Source organism: Cupressus sempervirens, chromosome 10, assembly GCF_028749045.1.
Source record: "Cupressus sempervirens isolate cs-2001-9-10 chromosome 10, ASM2874904v1, whole genome shotgun sequence".
NCBI lineage: Eukaryota > Viridiplantae > Streptophyta > Pinopsida > Cupressales > Cupressaceae > Cupressus > Cupressus sempervirens.
The window spans coordinates 710,664,403-710,684,179 of record NC_143127.1 but is presented as its reverse complement, the minus strand read 5'-3'; the positions used below and the strand labels follow the sequence as shown (position 1 = coordinate 710,684,179).

The following is a 19,777-nucleotide window of genomic DNA, read 5'->3' as shown; positions in this document are numbered from 1 at the left end:
GTTATTCAAAAAGTTTAGGAAAGTAGGTGTTTGATGAGTATAGACACTTCCTCCATAGGAATCATAAGTATCAAAGTACGAAAAAACCTCTTTTCAATGGGAAAGAAGAGACTACATCAAAGCCACGAAGAATGACACCTCGCCTATGGAAGTTGGAATATAATAGAATTAATCATCGAGGTAATGCCATTCCACCTAATGGTTTATGTTTGTAATTTATATATTTCTATTTTGATTTTTGTTGACTAATTGTGTAATTGATGATCATGAAGGTTGTCAAGGCAATACTCACAACCTTCCAAAGGGACTAAAAAGCTATCCCAAACAATTTAGTAGGTTGCCCTACTAGGAGCACTTACAAATTGTGCATTTGTTTGATACTATGCATATTGGAAAGAATATAACAGAGACATTGTGGAAAATATTGGATGGAAGGCGTGACAAAGAAAAAATTGTCAAAATTTGTAATGACATACATGAATCCAATCATGCATTGAAAAATTTCAGTCACTCAAATAGCAATAGAGATCAGATTAATATAAGTGCCCTTCCATGGTTATTAACGGAGCAGCAAAGTGATGCCATAAAAGAAGTCATACGAAAAATTTGATTTCCCATAGGATTTGTTGTAAACATAAACAATCTCATATCAAAAAAAACTAAATTTGGGCCAAGGCTCAAAACACATGATTGGCATACTTTCGTCAAGGTAACTTATGTTATTCTGTATTTACAATATATTCATAAACTATGTGTACTATTCGTTATGTTATGTTAGAAAACAATGAAATGATTGGTTTATAATTACTGCAGTACGTGCTTCCTCTATCTCTCCCAGAGCACTTCAACAATAATATCGAACAAGTGATATATGATCTTGGAAAATATATGAGGTAAGCAGTAATATCTGTTCAATTTTTTGTATATATTTATTATATTCGCGATTTGTTTTTCTTGCTATGTAATCTATTGTATATTATTTTGTAAAGTCTCATATCTATATATTTTTTGTGACTTGAATCTCTTAATGTAGGTGGTTGTCATCTAAAGAAATCCATAAAGAAGATATAAACTATTGGAAGAGAAGAATTCCTCATTTACTATGTAAAGTCTCATATCTTGGAAAATATATGAGGTAAGCAGTAATATCTGTTCAATTTTTTGTATATATTTATTATATTCACGATTTTTTTTTCTTGCTATGTAATCTATTGTATATTATTTTGTAAAGTCTCATATCTATATATTTTTTGTGACTTGAATCTCTTAATGTAGGTGGTTGTCATCTAAAGAAATCCATAAAGAAGATATAAACTATTGGAAGAGAAGAATTCCTCATTTACTATGTGAAATGCAAAAGTGTCCACCTCCAACTTTTTTCAATGCACAGGAACACTACCTCATACACCTAGTTGAGGAGATTGAATTGTGTGGACCTGTACACACTAGGTCAATGTGGATGGTTGAGAGGCATTTGAAATCTTTGAAAGCTTTGGTTTGACAAAGAGCACATCCTGAGGGTTCTATGGTAGAGGGATATATGGTATACCAAACTATGGTGTACATTACTGAATATCTTCCTAAGTTTGCATCAAATATCCATGTAGATCGCATTTGGGATCTCGAGCCTTTTAAAAAATTAGAAGGGGAGTACTTGATGGGAAAAGGTACATTGAGGAAAGTGAGAGGTAATAAATTATAAGATGTTATTGTAATAAATTATTTCTTAATCTTCAAAATAAATCGGTTGTAAGTTGTCTATTTTTTTTTTGTACAGGTGCTTGAGAGTGGGATGCACTACATTTGTATATTACAAACAATCTTGATTGGATGACGGTATGGATTGAATGATGTCAACATTCTGGTTGCACATTAACATGGGAAGGTGTATCTTCATTGGTTAAAAAAGCTCATCGTAATGGAGATTCCAATGTTATGCAAAGGGAAATAGATTTAGCACGTGGTTCAAGAGATTTCCAGGTACGTACAAATTTATTAATCACCCGTATGTTTATCAACTCATGATACAATAATTTTGATATGTTTCACAAATTATTGCAGGTTAAACACCACAAGGCTATGTTTTGTAACGGTCAAAAATTTTGCGTCAAAGTGTTGGATGACATGAAGAAAACTTGTGATTCAGGAATAACTGTAGTCTTTCAAGTGACTAATATTTCATCTAGAAACGACTTACATCCTCAAGAGTCTGTAAATCGATACTATGGCATTTTGTATGAGATACTTGAGTGTGACTTTAGTTCCTTCAAATTAGTACTCTTCATTGTCAAATGGTACAGGCTACGACTTAATCCAAATGATCCTGATAGAACTGTTATTGAACATGATAATGGATTTACAATGGTTAATACAAGGTCGTTTGAGCTAGTTGGGGATGAGCCTTATGTTCTTCCAAGACAATGTGAGCAGGTATTTTACTCAAAGGTTCCACATAAATCAGGTTGGTCATTTGTTGTTAGACATGAACCGAGAGGAAGGCCAATAAAGTATAATGTGATGGAAGAAGAAGATATTGAAGAAGTAGAAGATGATGTAGATGGTGATCACGATCGACAGTTATTGGATGATGTTCCTGACACAAATTTTCATGAAGAAGAAGAAGATGATGATGACGATGATGCTGCTACTGATGATGATGATGAAGGTGATGTTGATGATGATGACGAAAACGACGACGATGGCGAGGATGATGATGACAATGACAGTGATGATGATGATGATGAGGACGATGATGATGATGATGATGATGATGATGATGATGATGATGACGACGAGGATGATGATGATGGAATTTAGAGGTATGCCATCAATCCTTAATCTATTTAATATTCATTTCTTGATAAAAATATATTTGTCTTATATATATGGTTACATAGTTTATTCATTATCTATTTAAAAGCTACAAGTTTCAACTACAAATAGAATACTGCTAATCTAAATTAACTATTAATCTAAATTAATTAAATAAAACTATTTAAAACACATATTGATGTGTGAATGTATTGAGCCTTATTTTCTTTCAAGTCAAAAGCATTTGTAAGTGTTTAGTTTAGAAAAGGGAATTCATTAAATATCTATAAAAGGGAGTTGTACCTAGAATTTCATAGGGAAAACATAATATAAGTGCTTACCCAATTTGTTGGTTAATAATTCTGCCTTCGTAGGTGATGCAGAGACCCTAGGTGGTCTTGCAATCATTCATAACAAGAGGGACTTCCATAGTGTTCTCACAACACCAACCAAGCATCTTCATAAGATCCCTCTCCTTGATCCAAGCCAACTCCATAACCTATCAGAGTGCACACCAAATCCTTATGCCACCTTAGGTTCTACATCTTTAGAATAATCCCATGAATGTCCCTCAATCGATCCAATAGATTCATCCAAGCAATCTAATCAACAAACTATCAAATGCTCACAATGCCTCAATAGGCACCAAACTTGACTTCACCTTAACTAGGTGTTTCCTCCACCTCCACACACATCAAACAACTTCAAATAGCATGTCCCCAAGGTGACTAAGCCCTCAACTCATCAACTGATACAAAAACCCAGTTTTAGCCCTTCACTAGGCCTACTTCCCTAGTAGGCTTATAATGTGAGCCTGATTTAAGTGTTTTATTGTGTACCTTTTAATGTTTTTAAATTTTATGTGATGCTAATGATGGATGTGATTATGATTATGATGTGATTATGCTCACGATAATTGAATTACATTTTCAGGAAACTGAACCCCTTTCAGGAGCATCCCGCACAGTCTCATGGATCGACAGGTATAAGTCAATACTCCTTATAGACAGTCTATTTAATACACTTATCAATAGTAAGATTGATGTCTTCTAAGATCTCTCCCATTTGCAGGTACTAGCAAATAGGTATTTGTCAGAAGTGTCTTCCTCGAGTGAGGGAAATATAGGAATAGAAGAGGAAAATGAGACATGAAGTTTATCTAGAATAGGGAGATTAACTAGAGGTCAAAGGACTAGAAGGAAATTCAATAAACGCATGAAATTTTTCCTTGCTCAAGGGGGGTCATGTTCTTATGATGATGAGATGGAAGGCGACATCGAGGTGCCCTTGAGGTACCAACATCTACAGAAACATTGGGTACCCAAGGAACTTCCTCCAATAAACATTGATTTTTGTGTTAATGAGAGGATATATCGCATAGCACCATCATCACTACATGGTTTGGGCCTATTTTCTATGGACAACATAAAGGTGTCTTACAACAAAGTTTCTGAATTGATGGAGTATGTTGGACCATGTTACGATTACAAAAGTTGGATGCATATTGTTAAATATAAAAAAAGTATGCGTAGGTATGCCCTCTCGACAAATTATATACAACAGCAAGACAATAATCAAAGTAAAAGTGTGGCTATATACATTGATGGAAGGCCAAAAGCAACAGGGAATATTGCAGAATTTATAAATAGTACACGACCTAGGTAAACTATAAAGCAACCCAATTGCATATTTGAGGCACGCGAGGGAAATCGTGTATTCATCTGTGCGATAAAATCAATACATGCAGGGGAAGAGCTTCTTATTGATTAAAATTTGAACCGCATAGATACAAACGAGGCTACTATCATGAGGGTGGTACATACTATTAAACCAACTTCTAATCAATGACTCCAACATACCATTTAGTCAATAAATTTTTGGCTAACATTTTTATACTTGATCTTTGACACAGGGGCACAATATGGAGCAACCGCCCGAAGGGGATGCTGGCGATGTTCCTGACTCATCTAGACATGAGCAGGTAAAACTCATTGTAATTGTGCAAACTAGATAGAAGCAAAATGTTATTTTTTTAATGTTGTTTTCTTCATTGTTTTGGAGTAATTTTAATAATACTAATACTATTGTTGTCACAGAGGGCTAGTGGTCGGAGGGAGGGAAAGGAACCTGTAGTCCCTGATCAGCAGCCCCCCCCTGAGGAGGACCCTTTTTATATTGATTTAGCAGACACCGATGACCCGATCGGTTCGACTAAAAAGTTGCTAAAGAAAATTGGCAGAGAAATTTTACATTTGGCAACCATAAAGCCTACTACTCAGGAAATAAGAGAAAGGGGAGTTGAATTGATGCACACCTCTGAAACCTTAAAAGTAAGTATTAATGAAATTTTTAATTATAACAAGAGTTCAATAATGATTTTTATGTTATGCTCTTTTATGGCATTAATTAAAATATGGATGCATTGTCTTTACAGAGTTTTTTGCGTGATTTTGAGCCTCGTTCCCATGATGAGGGTGCTGCAGGTGGTTTAGGTAGATCGCATGTTTCATTCCCCACTTCTATTTTCCACTGAATATATATAGGAATGATCATAATCATTGACAATACATGCTCGAACAATCATTTTTTTAATGCTCTAACAATCTTGTCCATGCTAGTCCATGCGTTCTATATTTATGCATGCTCTAACAATTTTATTCTTCAGCTTCACATCAATTGAATCCTATGATGACGCCGCCTCCATCCAGGACAACCACAAATCTCTTCCCGACTACTGAGTCAGCAACACGCAGCTTACAGGTATCGACTGTTGCACCATCTGCTGGTACACAAATCCCTCTTTTTCTCTCTTATGACAGCAACAAACAATTTTTTTTTTTACAACTTTTTAACATCAATTATCATTTGTTCTTTTATACTTCGTGAAAAAGACTTATGAAACTTATGAAACTTTTTGCAATAGGAGCTACAACATCATTTCCTGGATGTTCCAATGTTCCTAGTACGGGAACGGTGAAGGATGTCACATTGATCGTCAGCGACGATGAAGGCATTCCATTAAAAGTAGCCAAAGTTCCAGGTACTTTAAAGTTATTATTATTCTATAGTGATATAATAGTAATTTAGTTTTTGATCACTCTTCATCGACTAATGATCCCATGATTGTTTTGTAGGGAATGATCTTTTTTGGAGAAAACGTGGTGATGAGTGTTTGCGAATATTCGGGCCCACCATGCGTACCTGGTGGAACATCATATCCTAACTAAAACCCCAAACCACTATTTTGATTTCATATCATTGCTATAATAGTTTTCCTTTTCATCCATTTCTTGAACTATATATATTAAAGGTAGCTTCAGTTCATTTATGAGTCTAACATGTTTTTTTTTACTTAAAAGGTGGAATAACCAACACAAACCGTTGAAGGATGATCTTATAGAGAGCATGACCCAACTCTTTGGACCTCGTGCATTCAAGAGAAACAAGCTCCTTGAAAAAGATGGTTTATGTTTGAAGTATATTAGGGACCAATAAAGAAAAAATTTATGGGATAACCCCAGGTACGAGCGTCCGCCCTATGTTCCTGAGGCTGAGTGGCAGGCTCTGATTTTGGATGGAAAGTATAAAGATGACAAGAAAAATAATATTACACCAGTGGAGAGTACAACAAGGTATGTGATACTATTGAGAATCTAATTATGTACTAATTAACCTCTATATTTATACTATCTAACATATTTCAAACTTTTCATAGATTTCCTGACACATCAAAGGCAACAAAGGCAAGACTAGAAAAGCACGGGACACACAAGCTCGGCTCTGGTGGTTTTTCGAAACTTCAAGCAAGAGTTGTAAGTATTAGTAAATGAAAAATTGTATCAAATTTTTTATATAATGTGATGGGAAATTCTAGGACTCCCTTATTTAGCTCATCAATTATAAATAGGTCAATAGAATATAATAACAGTAGTGGATTTTCATATTCAATATAAACAATTCAACAATTGAAGTCAGACTCTGCAATCTAGATTAGTGAAGATTCCTTCATTTACTAATATGACATTATTTAAAATCTCACCCTTGATTTTTCCATCTCCATAGATTTCAAACTGATCTTGGGGAGGAGCAAGCTTAGAGGGATGGGTATGATAAAATTAAGGCCACCCAGCAATAGAATTGCAGCAGATGTAAGTGTATGGAATGTTGGATGCCTCAATTTCCCTCCTAACAACTCTCTTTTCTTTGTAAAAGCTTAGCCCTGGTTCTACTGGATTGGCTCTATCTATATCATGCCCAAATTCTGAAGGAAGAAACCTCTGCATCAAAGTTCAACAATTCTTAAGTCTATTACAGTTAACAAGCATTCATGGTAATAATGTTAGGGTCCTATGTTCTGACCTTAATAGTGCCAATTTCTTTAATGGCATCTACAATCTTAAGCTGATATGTAAGTTGACCACCGACCAAAATTGAAATAACAATATCAATGCCTTGAATGGCCTTTACCATTGAATTATGATCACTTAAATCTCCCTACAGAACACCCATTATAATATACATGCACATTAATAAGACCCATTACAGAACATGTAGACATTAATAAAACCCATTACAACACAAATTTTTACAACTATAATATAGCTCATGATCCCAACCAAATTAGACTCATTGATAAGGAGATCACTGACTGAACACCCCTTCTTAACATAATTTCTAAATACCCAACTTCACAACAAGACAGTCAAACATGATTATTTGTGAGATGACCGCTATCTAACAATTTAGAAAACAACTGCAATAGTAGTTACTATGAACAAACAAGCAAAGCTTAATCATATATTCTAAACCTATATGACCAATCAAAACAATCTATAGTTTGTAAAATCAATATTTTAAACAAGTACACGCACTTTACAACTGTGCCATACATATCTACCACAAAATATTTGTTATGAACAGAGCTAGTGACATACATAGACAATGTTAACACCAAAATCTTTCAATTCATAGAGGCACTTTTCTTTGGCAGAATCATGGGCAGTGATGGGTCTAATGACAACATAGGTAGAATGGCCTGCATTTACAGCTGCAAGAGCAACAAAGCGACCAATATAACCAGTGGCTCTAATCACTAATATTTTACTTTTCTCTTTGTTCACAAAATCCTCATATGAAGAAATATCACAAATGGAGGCCATGGTTGAGACTGAATTTTCCTCCAATAGTTGAGAATAAAGGCAGTGATTGAAAGAATGAGGGAATGCAGCAACACTTGCAGCCATTTTTATTTCCAAAGAGCTGAACTAACTCTTACCCAACTTAAGAATTTGGAGAAAATATGTTGTTACAAGCAAAGCATACAAACACGCAACATTTATATAGTAGATTTCTCCATCAAAACTGCTCGATTTTTCTCCTATTATATTGTGATGGATATAGATGATTTGCTATTGATATTTTAACTACCCTCCATTGGTTGATGAAACAATGCAAGTAAAATTCACCATACCACGCAAAAATGCAGGGCTCAGAGTTCAAGAGATGCCTCACAGAAGAGGATAAGAGAATTGGCTTCCAACAAGGCTATAGAGCCATGGCTGAACGGCTACGAGCTAAAATTAGTGTGGAAGGTTCTAATAATGATGCATCTGAGCCACAGGTAAATAAGCTAAATGAAATTTATTTCAAATTGAATACTTTACCAATTAGTCTATTTGATGTTAAGTTCCAATATAAAGTGAGTATATTTGTTTTAAGCAAGCAATGATAACAATGCGTAGGATGTTGGAATGCAGCCTGACAATCCTTCTACACAATCTGTGGATGCTGAAGGTTCGCATGATGTGCATCCCAATGGTGGAGGTAAACATTTGCTATTAAATTTTTTATATGTAATTGCAATTGGTGTTTGGATTAAAGTAACATTTTGTATAGTAGTTGTAGAGGATCGAGGGGTCGATGTTCATGATCGTGTTGACGTTGAGTCCAGAAAAAATGATGTGGTCAGATCAGGTAAAGAGCGCCACAGTTATGTTATTTAAAATAATTAAATACTTGTAACAATTATAATAAATTATTTTTAATTTAACTCTTTGATTTGTTATTGTAGAGGACCCCCCTTTGCAACAGCATAAGAATTTGAGATCATCAAGAACAGAGAACAGAACAACTGATGAGGGGGGAATTGATGATGGCACTGATGCTCCTCTTAGAGCTTACATAGAAAAAAGAAATAGAAAGAAAAAAAAGAAATGATTTTCATCTACATACCTTAATTGATAATGAATGAATTTTATGTCTCAATGAATTTAATTATGTGCTAATGAATGTTCATGAATTATGTGTTAATGTAGAATATTGATGAATGTTGCATGTTAACGAATCTAATGTGTTAATGAATGTTATCATGTGATATTGATTGAATGTTATCATGTGATATTGATTGAATGTTACATTTTATTAATGGTTGAAAGAATGAATGAATGTTAGATGTTAACGGGGAATGTAGATTGATGTTAGGGGGAGGGGGGTGGGGCCAAATGAGCTTCCACCTTCATGTGGTTGGCCCTGTTTAGTAGAGAATATTAAACTATTCTCGAAACAAAGTGAAGCTCAATAAGATACTAACAATAAGTAGAAACAAGAAGCAATAACAAGCTCCTTCTAGAACATAACTCTTACCAATTATTGCTATCTTCCCCACACTAGGAATCTCCATCATATTCTCATATGCCTGCAACAAAATTAGAATAACTAACTAAAAATAACTCATATTTTCATACTTCTCCATGCTTGGAATATAATCACCTTGTTTAGCCTTCCCTTGGCTCTTCATCTCCATTGTCTTCTCATCCTTCTCTTTGCACCTTGAGACCTCTATTGCTATCTGCAACATGTCTTCACACCCTTGCCATTTGCCTTGGTATACCAACTCCTGGTTGGTGGTTGTTCTATCCGATTCAGTCATCATTGTCTTTGTGAATTTTCTTTGTCCAACTTTCAATGGACACCATATAGAACCAATCAATATCATATCTGCTTCTCCAAGCCTTGTTTCTTTCCTATTTACATCAGCATTTGTACTTTTCATCTTTGTTCCAATCATCTCCTTTCCCTCAAGCCCTTCAAGACTTGATCTTTTTCTGTCTTCATCAGCATCCTTTCTCTTTACCTCTGCTACAACCTTTTGAACCTTTTTGGTGTTGGTTTCTCCTTGCTCTTCAACACTTGATTGCTGCTCATTTGTTATTTGTCCTTCAAATGGACAACTTGTCTTCATATCATCCTTTTCTAGGTTCTTTTCCTCAACCTCATCCTCATTAGCTGTTTGCTTGAAAGCATCGTCCTTTTTTATCAAAACATCTTCCATTGCTTCACCATGTTCCTCTTTTCTTAGGAACCTTTCCCTCTCAAAGATGCCAATGCTTGCTGACACCTTCGAAGTTGTCTTGTGCTCCTCCAATGGTGTTAATACCATCTTCTCTCCAATATTTGTGAAAGTGTAGGTGTTCTTTCTGACATCATGTAGGGATCTCTTCTCAACCTGCCAAGCCCTTCCTAAAATTATATGACAACCACTCAAAGGTACAATGTCACACAACACAACATCATTATACGATCCAATGGTGAAGGGAACATAAGCTTGCTCCTTCACATCAACACAACATCCAACATCCAATCCTTGTGCTTTGTAAGGCCTAACATGTGCTATTCTTGGTAGATTCAATTTGTTAACCATCTCAAATGAAACAATATTTGTAAATGAACCACTTGAAACAATAACCTTTTAAAATTTCATAGATTGGAACATGAGATTGGATGGCTTGAAGCTAGGAAACCTTTCTATCCAACAATGTTTGATCTTGTACTTCAGATTTTTAGTCATGATCAACCACTTAGTTGTTTGGGAAGACCTAGGTATGTAATTGCATTGTATTAGATATGGTTTATGTTTTTGTCGAGATTCTATTACTACAAAAATGTTGTGCAGTCTGTAACTTCTAATTGTATGGTGTTTTAACATAATTTTTGTTTTAATTTGATTTAGTTAGATTGAAAAATGTCTACACAGTTACTGCTAGAAGCTCTTTCAATTTTCACCTGATGGAATGTAGAAATCTCATGTCTTCAAATGTTTAATAGAATATGTATATGAATTTTGCTCACTTTCTTTTATTGTAGGTCAATTATTCAACTAATTTTTTGGGATCGACATTTGAACTTCCATTTTTAGAGGTTAGAAAGTTAGGCTTAGAAACTCAAGTTATGCTGAACCATGCCTGGACATCAATGTCTGGTTCAAATAATAGTAAATCTACATAGGAATCTCAATCTAAGAGAAGCTCTAAGGTATTCTTTTGGTCAATAAATAAGTTTTGTTCTTGAATTGTGTTCATCGTTGAGGTTGTACAGAGATTTGAAACGATCTATTGTTCTAAGTTCTTTCTATCAAGCTTTTGAGTTTTCTCTCCAATTCATGCCTTTTTGGATTTTGGATTTTTTGGACTTTGGTTATGGTAGTTTTTATAACCTTGTGAGTAAAGGAAAAAATAATTGGTTCTAGTTTTTAGGATTGTAACAAGTCCAAGCAGGTCTTGTGTCATTTGTTGATGGTTGCTAATACTAGTTTAAGAGCATCGGATGGTTTAATGTAACCTTGATCTTATATTTGATATGGCTCATTAGATCTACTTCCTATTTCCTTTTTATTTTCTCTATCCCTTGATTTTAACATTGTGTCAATAGAAATTAATGGATTAATCTGTGTTGTGGTTCTGATGTCATTTTCAATTTATCAATTCTCTTTTAGGTCATATGTATAAATTATTAATGTTATATTTGTGTAGGTATTGTTTTATGGTGGACAAGTGACCTCATGGAAGAGTGAAAATGGAGAAGAGTGAGCATGATTAAAAAAAAAAAAAAAAAAAATCCAATCTTGAATTCTAAGGATCAATTAACCATTGCAATATCAAACACTTCATTTGGAGCTTTTAAAATTGAACAACTATTGACATGGAGGGCCTCCGGGCACGTGCTTGACAAAATCGAGTCTCACACATCTTTTCTTTGGGCTTAAAACAAAATCAGACCAACTCTTGAATGCTTTAAAGGAAATTAATCGATACTTGACGTGGAGGGCCTCCGGGCGCGCGAGTTTGCTTTTGTTGACCCTAACTCTTCTTATTGTTTGCATTCTTCGATCGATTTACTTTTGTTGGCACTTCAAGTTGGAATTGAACATTGTCTCTTAAACATGAGTGCTTGCAAAGTCTAGATTAGCATAGATAAGAGTCAGTTGGTAAAAGAACAAGCGTGTTTTTTAGCCCAAGGTCATCCAAGTCTTCTCTCCCCTTGTCATCTTTCGAGGCCATCTTGGGTGCATAAGATTAGGATCCAAAATCTTGTCTTAGCTTTTTAGGAGGCCTGCTTGGGGATTTCATCACCCCTTGGGACGACCTCAACTCCAGCGTTCCGACGGAGTATAAAGATCGGGAGGTGAATCCAAAGACACCTCTCTTGGGATCAAAATTTTGTCACTCGGGCTAAGCCTCAAGGAACTTTATACCCTTGAGAAGTGAAAGAGGAGAAGTGGGTTACCGCTCCTCTCGGCTGTGTGACATCTTTTTGATTTCATCTACGGATTTGGGCCTCACGTACCTTGCGTATATCGAGGACTCCCTAGCTAAACCAAATTTCATCCTTGTAGAAAGCTTCCTAGGATGTTGGTGTGTTTGACATGCTTGCTCCAAAATTTTGTCTGCTTGTTTGTTCATAGCTTTTGAATGAATGTTTGCCAATTTTGGTCGAAATCCCAGAAAAGCAAAAATCTCCCAACTCAAGGCATACTTAGCATAGTCACTGCCTTATCATAAAATCATCCAAGCTCCGTCGATGCAACCGAATCTATCTAGTTCTTTGCCTTAGAACAATCCCAAATCCAAAGTCCATCCAAATCATCCCCCTAGCCAGCTAGCAACCCAATCCAAAATCACCCAAGCCTTTAAAGAGTTTTTGTTACTTTGCCAGAGTTTGCTATCCAATCAATCCTACCAATCAACCAATCTCACCAAGGTTATCCCTTTGACAGAGCTTTGTCTAGGGTAATCTAGCTTTGTCACTTGCATCCCTCATCACCTTGAGCTAAAGGTTGGGATCCACAAGTGGTCAATCTTGTGTCATGCCCATAGGATCATTAGTCTATCCTCAAGTTGACATAGCCACCACCAAATCTAGTGCATAGGAAAGCAAAACTCTCACCTTTTGACAGCATGCCCTTGAAGTCTCCCATCCACAGGAAAGCCAAAAATCTCCAGCCAATCCTCCTTAGGTCTGTCATGCAGCTTTGACTCTCCCTAGGAAATCTTTCATCAGCCAATCCAAAATCTGTGCTTAACCAAAATCCAACCATGAGCTTCCGTGTTCATCCATATGCAAGACCCCATCCCCATCAAACTCATCATCAAAGCATGAAGTACCAATCCTATCATGATGTGTTTGGTCGCATTGTCCTTTCTCCCGCCACCTCCTATTCCAATGATGATGAAAATCTTGTTGACTATGATGGGTATATTGAAAGCCTTAGAAACATTCCCCCAATCATCCCCCAAAATCCAAGAGTTATTCCAAACTATCTAGTCATGCCATCCGATATTCCAGCTTCCCCTCCATCACCCCATCAACCAAGCTTCCAATCTTCCACCCCCATCACACTAGCTATTCCTGTCAATCCACCTCCACCTTCGACACACGAGTCTCCAAGGAATCTCCTAGAGCAAATACAAGAAAAGTTGCCTCCAACAGTCGATAAGCCATGTCATCTAATCCAACCATGTGAAGTAGTCAGTGATGAAGCTTCCCCATCTATAATATCACCTCCATCTCCCATAGCTATCATCCCCATACCATCCATCAAATTGCTTAAAATCCTTCCACTTCTCGCAAGCATCAAAATTCCACCACCTATCAAATCCCTCCAAATCCTATCCACATCGCCTCCAAGCATTTCCCAAATCTCTCGTAATGACCCTTATGCATCCATCTTCTACTCACCCATCTCCACTATTGAATCTCCCATCTATCCATCCGCTACCTTTGAAGAATCCATCCCTTCACCTCCTATCGCACCATCCACTCCAAACCAATCCTATCAAGATCCTGCCCAAAAGCATGTTGAAATCCCCCAAAGCATAAATGAAGATATCATCGTACCATGTCTTCCATCCATAGTGCAGTCACGATCTCCTCCATCTCCAAAACCTCAAGCCATATCTCCTCCACTACAAGATATCTTGTCATCCCACCAGCTACATCAAGATCCTATCCTTCCATCTCCCCCACTCCATGCTTCCATCTTACCACCTATCCAAGCTATTCCACCATCTATAATCTACCCTCTTGGTTCACTTACATTCATCCACGGTGGCCCTCTCTCAGCAGAAGAATTAAGAACAATATCTCCCCATTGCAATACACCTAATAAATCACTTCTACCATTTTCTACAAGCAAAAAGTTTCCTCAGCTTGTTCAAATGCTCAATCGATGGCATTATCAAGGTCAAGGTTTAGGACCACAAGAGCAAGGAATCAGAGAGCCTATTATTGCACAAAAAAATCTAGGATTTCATGGTCTTGGATATGTATCCAATGGCTCACCATCTAAAGGTGTTGGTACACCACACCCCCAAACCAAGCCTATCTCCAAGCCCACCATGCCAGCCTCCCATCACTCCTTCAAAAAATCTTATGTCATCCCCCCTCCACCATCTTTGCAACCCAAAACAACCTACCATATCCCCCCTTCATCCGCTAAATCAATTTTGGGTCCCTATGTCCCAAAATCTACCATCCTCCATCCTCCTATTAGCCATCATAAAAATCCTATTCCATCCATTCCTATGCAAGATCAACAAAGGCACATATCAGGGCACATCATCCATCATCATCCCCCTACATGCTCTTTCATATCCTCTCCATCTCACAAAGCTTCTCCTAACCATCTTCCCAAAGCTTACCACAACAATGTAAATGCCAACTTCAAAATGCATAAAGCTAAAAATCCACATCCTAGGCAATCATATGTCTATTCTAAAAGACATACTCCAAAAAGGCAAAATCCAATCAAAGAATGCAAAACAATGCAAAAGCCTATGAAAAGAAAATCCAAAACCATGTGGATCCCCAAGAAAAAAGTTGAAACCCAATGCATAATGGCATCCACCATTGCTAATCCCCCATCTAGTGACTTATGTCCCCCATCTCCTGACTCCATCTTGGGTGCCTATATCCCCAAGCACGCTTCCACAAATCCTCCATCACGCCCGCATCTACCATCTATCCCCCATATGCTCTTTTCACACCCGTTCCAACATGTGCCAATGTTGCTCTTGCAAGCATCCCCATCTCATGCTCCTTTCCAGCATTTTCATCCCTCCATCTCCTACCATCAATCCCATCTAATCCGATCTATTGCATAAATCACACATCCGGTGTACCAACAGCTAGCAACAAAATTGAACATTCCAACAGCCAGTGAAAAATCTCAAAAAAGCCAAAATAGCTGAAAAAAGCCAAAATCATTCCAGCTAAGTCCAAAGTCAAAAAGTCAAAAAAGAAAAGAAAAATAAAGCGTCCACTGGTGAAAACTTGGCAATTCAAGCGCCTTGGACAAGTACCATGATGAAAACTTGGCAAACAAGCATCATGCATAATCCCGCCATCCCCAGCTTAGCCTATCACCCTCATGCTTTTGGTCATCTCTTGACATCCAACTCCATCTTCCAATCTGTCCACCTATCCTCCATCCTCCAGCTTCCATCTCACACCATCCACTAATCTTATGCAGCTTCAGCCAATCATCTCAGCTATCATACATCTCCCTAGCCCCTTACGCTTTTTCCATCCTAGCTTCAATCCTATCACATCCATCATAAGACCTCCTTCTGCATGTTATCTTCTGATTGGGGGCACTATATTCCTTGGAGATCTTGTCTTGTCCATCCTCCCTTGTCATTGGTATCTAGCTCTAGGCTATCCTCATGCAAACCCAATGTCATCTCTTTATATCCATTATAATCCTAGCTATCTACTATCCTATCCAGCCATCTCATCCTGATCCTTTAGCTATCCTTGGTCACAAAATCTCTCATCATCATTGGATTCATCTTGCCAAATCCATATCTTTTGCTATCACCCCACCCTTAGCTTTTGCATCTTGCACAACATCGAACCATCCTGCTATCCTCTCATCCTGAGCTTTTTATCCATCTGTATCATACCTATCATTGGTCTATTAGCTTGTACCATATCTTGATTAGCTCGCTTGTATATATCTTGGTCAGTCAGCTTGTACATCCTCTTTAGCTTAGTACCATTGTATCTATCCAGTGTTCGTGTCAGTTTCTCCTTGATCAGCATCTTGCACCCATCGCACATCTTGGTTAGCTATTCCAATGCATCCTTTAGCTAGATTTCCTATCACCAAAGTGTTATCTTTCTTAGTTCAGCTTGCTAGACGCATCACTCATCCAAATCCACCAGCTTAGGTGCTCTCCGATAGGTCCTTGCAGGATATAGCTTTCCTCATGTCTGATCTTGGTCCGTTAGTACCTCATCCTACTCATCTTGTTGGCAAACGGTTCTCTTTTGGATTTTCGCTTTCTTTTGATGTGGACTCTTCCCTATTGGGTCTTGAAATATCTTTTCCAAGCCATCTCCTTGTTCCCTCCTCAAGGTTGCCACGATCTTCCATATCATGGTATACTGCGAATGGGGCAATCAGAGCGTAAGGTCTTGATCATGTCTTTTGCTTGTTTTCTTTTCTGCTTGTGGGTTACCTAGTGTCGGTTCCACTCTGATTCTTTCGAGATTCATGTGTGATGCTAGGGCAATCCTTGTGTGTTTGTTTTGAGTCAGTCCGTCAGTCCTCTGGACAGTTGGTGAAAAGGCCTTGATGTTCTTGGTAACCTTGGCAATTAACCAACAATCCTATAGCAAATCTAGTTCTCAACTACATGGTGGTACTTCTCTTTGAAGTATCCCCCCGCTCCAAAAGCTTCAATGGTTTTCCTTCATTTGCATTATCCCCCATCCATATCCGGCATCCGTCTCTCCTACCCCAGCTGATGCATCAGTATCTCTTTGAATCACTCATCACTCTTAGCTTTATTGATCCACAATCCTAGTCTTAGGGATCCACCAATCCAAATCAACCCACCAAGCCTCATCTTTCGAGATCCACAATCCTAGTCCTAGGGATCTCCGAAACCCATCTTCCACCAATCTGACTCTTTGAAATCCTGTTGCATTAGCTTTTTAATCCCCTCATCCATCTCCCCATCCTGGATTCCTTTTTATAGCGCTCTGCTCCTTCATCCTCCACCTTCCCTAAAGTCTTAAGCTTGCTTCCTCTTGTGCATCTGATTCTCCTTTATCATTCTCCCATAGTGAGAGTTTGAGCTAATTTAGCCCCTTCTCTTTGCCAATTTGAGTCTCCTTGCTCATCCCAGATTCTTGTATTTTTCAAGAAGCCACCAAGCCTCGCTTTCTCTCCCCGCTGCCTTCTTGAGGGGGCATCTCATAGTCCATTCTCTCCTCTTCTGCTCTAGCCTTGGGCATCTTATTTTCTTATCTTTGATATCATGCCACTTGCGGCATCACATCAAAGAGGGGCAAAATGTAGACACCTAAAAATCCTTTAGAAAATAAAGTATTTTTATTTTTTGAAAAATTCCCGATGACATCATCATTTATTAATTAATTAATTAATTAATTTTTATGCCATTAAATCCTTTTATCTTAATCAAAAATATTTAATTAAGGAATCCCTCCCAAAAATGTTTAAATCTTATTTAAACATTATTTCCTTATTTATTAATTATTTAATTAATAAATTGACCAAAAATCCTAAAATAAATAAAAAATTTATTTTTTGCCCAAAACTTGGCCAATTTCCTTATGACCAATAACCTCTTCCAAAATCTTCTAATCCTTCTTTAATTTCGATTAAAGGCTAATCTCATCATTTCCTACCCGTAACCCCAACTCAAAATATTTAATTAAGATTAAATATTAATCCTCATGTTTATTAAAAAAGTTTTAATAAATATCTCCTCAACCCAAACCCTTGAAATAAATAAAACTTTATTTATTTCCTAAAAATCTAATTTATCCTCATCCTAAGAAGTTCTAGACTCTTCTAGAAAGTCTTCATCCTCATCCTAGGAAATTCTAGACTATTCTAGAAAGTCTTTATCCTCATCCAAAGCCTAGACTCTTCTAGAAGATGTCTTTAACCCTAATCCTAATCCCCTTGTAACCTTGTCACATTCCCTAAACATGGGTTAAAACTTACTAACCCAAGCCAAAGTTAACAAATATCTCCTCCTTCACCCACCCTCATTAAATGCCATCCACTTGCCTATCCCTAAGCTAATCCTAAACCATCCTAATCCATCCTCTAATCATTTGCACAAGCCTAAGCAAGCTTAGAACCTTCCTAATCAAGCCCAAGTCGAAATTGCTCTCATCACCCTCAAAATATCTCAACCATAAAACTTTATGAAGTCCACTAGGTCATAAATGACTCTTACAAGCCCTTTTATTGCTCTTACAAGTCATTATGAGGGTCTTTATGAAGATTTTATCTCTTGAGCCTCCTTTGTTGACTCATCCTTCCCCTTTCCTCCATCCTCTCACCATGTGACATGTGTCACTCCTTGATTGGCTATAAGGAAGCACAATCCATGTGCTCTCCTCTCATGCAATCTGAGCCTTCCATAAGCTTTTTCCCATCCTTGCATCTTAGCCCTCAATCCCTCAAGCCTCTTGCCTATAAATTGGATCCTTCCCCTTTACAAAAGAACACAATCCATGAAGTAAAGTCATAATGCCATTTTGAGAAGCCATTTTACATCAAAACCATACACTCACACCCAAATTCCAACTCCATTTGAAGCCCTTTTTGAAGCATAAGCTTGAGCATACATCCTATCTACTTAGACAAAGCTACTCAACAAGAGAGCTTCTCATTGAGAGAGCCCATTAATGGCTCATATTCTCAATTGAGAGTTCATCTTAGTCTATCTTGAAGTTTATGAATTTTTTATTTTGTAGAAGCTTTATTTAAATTTGGTTTCTATTAGCATACTAACATTGCTCATATACAATCCCAACAGGTAGAAAATTTGTCAAATGTCAATTTCACTTCAAAAAGTCTAGAAAAGAACACAAGTTCTGGCCAGTCATGCAGTAAATCTAGATCATTAGCAGATCATGATGCATCATGCTTGCAGCAGGGCCGTTGTGGCGGCAATGCGAGCGGCCTCGTCGCAAGCATGATGCACCATGATCTATTGATGATTTGGATTTACTGCATGACTGGCCAGAACTTGTGTTCTTTTCTAGACTTTCTGAAATGAAATTGACATTTGACAAATTTTCTACCTGTTGGGATATCTTGTTTACACCTGCAACACTAAAAGAGATTGCTATCGTTTGGAAAGAATGCATGTTTTCTGTCACCTGGGGCGAATATGAATTCATATGCCCCATGCTTGTTGCGGGGCCGCTGTGGCGGCGACGGCAGTTGGCGTCGCCGCTGTGGCAGCGACGGCACTTGGCGTCGCTACCACAGCAGCCCTGCCATATTGCTAACCATGGACGTCACAATTGTGACATCTGCCCATGCATTGTGTCAAAATGTGCGTCGCATGCTTAGCGATGCTGTCGCAATTCCTGACTATGTGTCGCAATTGCGACACATTTGGAAATATTGCGACGGCCAGCGATGTCGACACGAGCACTACCGTGCCACTAGCACCGTCACGTCCCCGTTGCAATTTTCCAAGACCATCGCAAGTGCGACGTCCAAGGAAGAACTAGAAAGGTTGTCGCCTCAGCGAACCCATGGGCAGATGCCGACGCCACCCTGTCACAATGCGTGGGGAAGATGTCAAAATTGTGACGGGATCTGCATGCATTGTGATGGGAGTCATGCAGGTTTAGA

General features: G+C 37.7%; 1 long non-coding RNA gene and 1 pseudogene across 1 annotated transcript; one reads left to right on the top strand and one right to left on the bottom strand.

Moving 5' to 3' along the window:
- Positions 1 to 6,306: 6,306 nt before the first annotated feature.
- LOC149535798 (uncharacterized) lies at positions 6,307 to 6,898 on the top strand. The gene is made up of 3 exons (XR_016358203.1): positions 6,307 to 6,443; positions 6,527 to 6,623; positions 6,874 to 6,898. It is a non-coding gene; the product is annotated as an uncharacterized LOC149535798 (long non-coding RNA).
- Positions 6,899 to 6,926: 28 nt separating this feature from the next.
- LOC149535797 (leucoanthocyanidin reductase pseudogene) lies at positions 6,927 to 19,118 on the bottom strand (annotated as a pseudogene).
- Between the last annotated feature and the right edge of the window lie 659 nt (positions 19,119 to 19,777).